General features: G+C 37.6%; 1 pseudogene; it reads left to right on the forward strand.

Annotated features, from left to right (window-relative positions):
• The first annotated feature begins 3,732 nt into the window (after positions 1–3,732).
• On the forward strand, positions 3,733–6,053 carry LOC148474301 (ras-related protein Rap-1b pseudogene; annotated as a pseudogene).
• The last annotated feature ends 242 nt before the right edge of the window (positions 6,054–6,295 follow it).

The following is a 6,295-nucleotide window of genomic DNA, read 5'->3' on the forward strand; positions in this document are numbered from 1 at the left end:
GTACTAACACATTCCACTCCCTCACCTCTGTAGTAGCACATTATCCTCGCTCACCTCTGTAGTAATACATTTCCCTTCCTTGTTTATGTTGTTACACATTCAACATGACCCTCCCTCACACCTCTAGTAACACATTACCCTCACTCACATCTGCAGTAACTTATTCCCCTCTCACCTCTGTAGTAACACATTAGCCTCCCTCACTTCTATAATAACACATTCCCCTCCTCACCTCTATAGTAACACATTACCCGCTCTAATTTGTGTAGTAACACACTCCCCTCTATAATATAACATCAGTGAGAGGGGAATGTGTTAACACATTTTCTTAGTGGGTACCTATGTCATGGAAGGAATATACTTCCCAGCTTTCATGTTTCTAGGTCCAGGGCTTTGGGCTGGGCATTGAGTGATTCATTCAGTCCATTTTATAAATATATTTATAAATCACACCAATCTGCCCCAGCACTCCAAACGCCTACCCACGTCAGGCATGTACCTGGCTCTGGTGCCCTTCTCAGGGGCCTGCGTCACCTAACAGTTTCCAAAAGCAAGAGGCAGCACTTGGAGGCTGCAAAACAGTGAACCCAGTCACGGGTGTTTAATGCATAGTCGACGTTTCGGGGAACACGTCCCCTTCCTCTACAATATATATATGTATATATATATATACACACACACACACACACACATTATATATATATATATATATATATATATATATATATATATATATACATACATACATACACACACTCGCTGTGATTCCTCCGAACACACCTTTTATGCAGACATTGAAAATTTTCATTTTCAGTTTATTCCTATCATCAACTGTATTTACCAAAGCTGAAATAAAATGTCAAGGTATAGCTTGCTGATTGTAATATGTAATGCACTCTATCCAAAATGAGCCTGGCCAATAAATGATCATGATACAACCAATATCAAAAACTACCAGTATAGCAGAGAAGAGAGGCAAAACTACCTATTGCATGTTTTTAAAACTCTGGGATTTCCCTAGAACAAAGGGCTGCAAGTAATCATATTGTAACATACATATTGCACAATATTTTCATATATAGATTAAATGGGTTTTATACAGTATGTAAATTAATAGGTTTGATGGATTTTTTTAGCAAATATATTAAACAACCTATAACTTTTTGCTAGTGCAGGAATCCTTCTCTAAAACCGTCCCTGCTACATCCACACTACTGTGGGCACCAGAAGAGGTTTAAAAAGGCTCTTCACCCTGCCAGCTTGCTCTCATCAGAACAGTAATAGGGTTCACCGCCAATGTTTTCAGATGGCACATGAAGCTGCCTAAAGGCAAGCTAATCTGAGCAGCTAAATAACTAACATTAATCCAATATTTTCACAGTCTGGTCTATAGTCCTGGCTTAAGACATTAGTGGGACCCATACCATTTACAAAACAATGTATCAATATCACAAAGATGGTTTTCTACAATATAAAAATTGTAGAAAATGCATGTTTTGGTTTGTATTTCCACTAATACAGATTAAATTGTGTAGGAACCTCTTACATTTTTAGAATGTAAGAACATAAATTGAAAGCGCTGTTGAATTTGGGATATCTTTAGAGCTTGAGCTAGGTGTAGGGGGTTGCATTAGGTTAGGGCTTAAGCTAATATTAGACTTTGGGATAAAGCTTTCCAATTCAGGGCTTGGACTAATGTCCTAGCTACTGCTATGTAATGGTTAGAACTAAGGCCCTCATTCAGAGCCGCTCGTAAGCGGCAGTACGTTCGTTCCGAGCGATGATCGCACATCTGCGCATGCGTACGGTTTTTAGTACGCATGCGCGAACCAGTCAGTGCGGCCGAAAATCGTTGGTTCGCTATATAGCGAGGGCCTGCAAATTTGAGTGACAGAATGAGGCGTATGTGGGTGGTAACAGGGGAAGGTGCTTGAAAATGGGGAGTGGAGATCAGAACGCAGGCGTGCTTAAAGGTCAAAGCGGGCGTTTTATGGGTGTGCATAATTAAAATAGTAGCGTCATTGACCACGTCACTTGGTTGATTTATAGTCAGAACTGCTCGCAAAACTGTGGTAGGAAAAACCAACCACAAGAATAGCGAGTAGTTCATACGCTGTTCGATGTACTCGATTAATCAAATAAATAGCGGACATGACGTATGATGCGAGCGGCCAGGGGGCGTTTTTATCAAAATTTCGAGCGCAAGTTTTGCTCGCTCGTTCAGACTTATAGGCGTGAACAGACCGCAAAGAGCGAACGGTTCATTTGATTAGCCACCCCTTTTTATTAAACGAACGACTGCAAATAGCGAGCGGCTCTGAATGAGGGCCTAAGATCAATAAATCAAGAGTCACACGACCAGTTTATATGTATGTATATATATAGATTTCATTATTATTTTTTGACACATCAGAGACTTTTCCCCTCAGCCCCTTCATACTTCAAATATGAGGTGGTGGAGAGTAAGTCTATTTTTACATTACTTCTTTAAACTCCATTACTAAAGCTGGCCACACACCAGACCAACTTTCCTCCAACCATCCAACTAGTTGCTTGGTTGGAATGAAAATCCGGGGAGCAAATGACAGTGAGCAATTTGCTCCCAAACACCAGAAAACACGAAAAAGGTAGTTCAGGCAAGTCTGTTAAATCGGTTTGATTTTAAAAGCTTGTCTGAACAACAGCTTTCGTGCGTTTTCCGGTTTGGGAGCAAATGGTTGAATGCCATTTGCGCCCATACATTACCAGATTTTCATTACAACCAACCAACTAGTTGGATGGTTGGAGGAAAGTTGGTCTGGTGAATGGCCAGCTTAAGAAGTCTATTGTTTATTACCTTTGTATATATAGTGCATGGCTGATGAGTAGCGTTTTTTTTTTTAAATGTTCAGATATGAACCATGAGATTGTTATTTCACAGCTATTATAAAGCAAAATACAACACCCGCACTCCACTCCAGACACCCAAAGCTCCTCCCACATCTTTAGGACAGTGTTCTGATAGGATCAGATACAGGTGTAAAAACAGACTCCTGGCTTTTGCAGGCATTTGAGTTACTGTGACACAAGCAATTCACACAATGCACATCAACTTAGCAAAGTGGTCAATTAAACGATATCTGCTTAGAGAAGGACCTCCTAACATGTCAACCTTCTGCAGAGTGAACGAGAATATAAACACTCCAGCTACTTCATGTATGTAGTTCAGCTAAGTAATATAGAGCAGTCACTAGATATTAATGTAGAATTGTGTCTTCACTTGCTCTGTAAAATTATTTTTTTTTTCAGATTTAAATATTAAATTAATATTATGAAATTAAAAGTATAATTAAAATAGTACAACCTACAATTACTTTGGTATATGAGCTGGTCTAAAAGGTACAATATGTACAAAAAATGTCTACATAAATGTGTTCTAATGACAAGTTACATTTTAACACAACTTCCTGCTCCAAACGTAAAAAGGATTTTAATATAGCCAAATGATAGATCACAAACAGAACAAATGTACAATGTTAACTAATCTACAAATGTTAACTGTTTTTAGTATTCCAGATTACAGTACTAGCATTATAACAAACAGCATAAAAATCTCAGTAGTGAAAAGGTTAACCTCAGCATCTCAAACACAAACATTAGAAGGGAAACACAGTGAGATGGTCCTCCTCCCTTTACAATCCAGCTTCAGGCAGCTGTGTGTGATTGGATAAAGGCACATCTACCTCATACAGAATATATGAATAAATAGTTAGAGGTACAGGGAATCTGTGCACACTATTCTAAGACACAGGACATCAGGGTTTGTTTGACTGGCTTAAGAGTCTAATCACATTACAGCGCAGACATGTCATTGTCTGACAAGGAAAAGACTCAAATCAGACTGGTGTTTCTGGGAGCAGCAGGTGTGGGGAAAACATCGCTGATCCATCGATTTTTGCAGGATACCTTTGACCCCAAACACAGGAGGACAGTTGAAGAGCTGCACAGCACAGAATATGAAACCACTGATGGGACGCAAGTAAAAATTGAAATTCTGGATACCACTGGGAGTTACGAATTTCCAGCCATGAGAAAACTGAGTATGCGTAGTGGAGATGCTTTTGCTCTTGTATACTCTGTAGATAACCCAGACTCCTTTGAGATTGTGCGAAGATTGCGGGAAGAGATTCTAGATGTAAAGGAAGAAAAAAGCCCATCTATGGTGATAGTTGGCAACAAAAAAGACAATGCTGATGCCCAGAAGGTTTTCTGGGATGATGTGATGACAACAGTTGAGATGGAATGGAACTGTCGCTTGTTGGAGACTTCAGCAAAGGAGAATCTTAATGTCACAGACGTATTCAGGGAACTACTGAGAGATGTCAACCTACCAAGTCAACTAAGTCCCACACTGAGGAAGAGGAGGGAGACCATTCCCAATGAACAGAACTGCAAACCTCCAATGAATAAGACCAACAGCTGTAACATCTGTTGATGCTTAACCTTCCCTAAGACTACAGCTGCCAAAACTGAAAATGAATGGGGATGGATGGACACCACTTGTAACTTGGAAAAGGATGCCCATTATAGGTGATTTTTTTTCCATGTCAAAACAACTACAATGAAGAATTGATTGCTTTATAAATATAGTATGTGTTTGTGTATAAAGAGGGGGTATTTGGGAACAAAAGTGTCACTTGTTGCTCACTTAAGCCAAAATATGTTTACAAAACTACTACATGGCTTGTACTTAAGAACCAAGAACGTGGGTGAGATTCTTGTTCATAAGTAGTGTAAAATATATCAATGGAATGTTATTCCATTACTGATTATTGCTTAAATGTCCCTAAATTTATATCTGGTCACCCAAGGAAAGATTGTTATAAGTACAGCATTACATATTATTGTGTAACTATAGTGCTACAACAGTCACCATTCAGCAAAGCACTTGTATTTTATAACATACTGTAAGTATTGTGTCTTCACAGTTTAACAAAATGAAGAGCTTTGTAATTGCCGTGTAACACACCAAACCATGTTCATTCTCACAAATAATGGTATTTCTTTTTAAATATAGGCTACATTAATATATTTCCATTTAAAATAAAAGTAGAAATCATGTTGTCAATTTATTATCCATAACTTCTTTCTTTACAAAGTTTCACATATTTGTACTGAAAGCATCTACAATGTAACTAAAGCTACACTGCCCAATAAATGGGACATAAGAGACGTAAGTTGTACTTTGGAAATGGGTTCAGTTTAAAGATGGATGCAATTTAATAGTATTTTTGATAGCAGAGTGTGTTGCAGCTTTCTGCAAATTTAGTAGATTACACCTGAGATTGCTACAAATCACACCCATTGATATTAATGTAAGTATTGAGTTGTCACAAATCTGCATAGGGAAGTGGCTTACAGTAGTGGTAACAAATACATAAATGCAATTTATTGCACAGCACAAATTGCTTGTATAGCCTTAGCTTTACTCTCCCAGATGCTTCAGAGTGCCACTACTTTTAGAACAAATGTGGTATGGGGTCTCTAGACATACAGTTTGTACACTTGCTATCTTGTGCCCACTGTCCAAACACTTGTAGTAATTGTGCAGGCACTCGGTCCAGAAAAATATTATCATTGTCATTTTATACACATCAGCTGGCTACTCAAACAAAAGCATATTTTTATATATTACATTTATATATTCCCTAGTATACAGAAATACAAAAATGATAGAAAGAATGTAGAATATTTTCAGATATTGCTAACTGATATTTTTCTGTGTGTAAAGAGAGGTATGCTATATTGTATTCAAGCAGATTATCCTGTTTATGTATATTTAATGACATCCTTCCCCCCAGATTATTGTGTAGAGATGAACTATTTGCAGCTCAGTGACTGGAATGATGGAAATGTAGTTGCGTAGTATGACATAATATATACGGTATGAATACGACAAATAGTTTTGTGGGTGTATTTTTTTTTCATTTGTCTTGAACTAACAAACTAACAATAGCATGATGGGAAGAATGTCAAAATACTGGTAGATAAAAATAACTGACATTTACATGAAAAAGGTGTTAAGAGTAGTACTATGGTATGGAATATAAACAGTACTTTTGACAAAAGAATGTCATGTGTTCATTATAATCCTTATATTATGTTCTGCAGTTTGTATATCTAGTAGTAAAGACAACATTACAATGACTCTTCTCGTATGCCAAACATATACAGAACTACTTCTAATACCACAGGGAGCTCATTGACACAAAGCAGGAGTAGATTTAAAATAACCATAATACCAAATTCTATCAAA

The sequence above is a fragment of the Taudactylus pleione genome, unplaced genomic scaffold (genome assembly GCF_031769625.1).
Source record: "Taudactylus pleione unplaced genomic scaffold, aTauple2 ptg000851l, whole genome shotgun sequence".
In the NCBI taxonomy this organism is placed as follows: domain Eukaryota; kingdom Metazoa; phylum Chordata; class Amphibia; order Anura; family Myobatrachidae; genus Taudactylus; species Taudactylus pleione.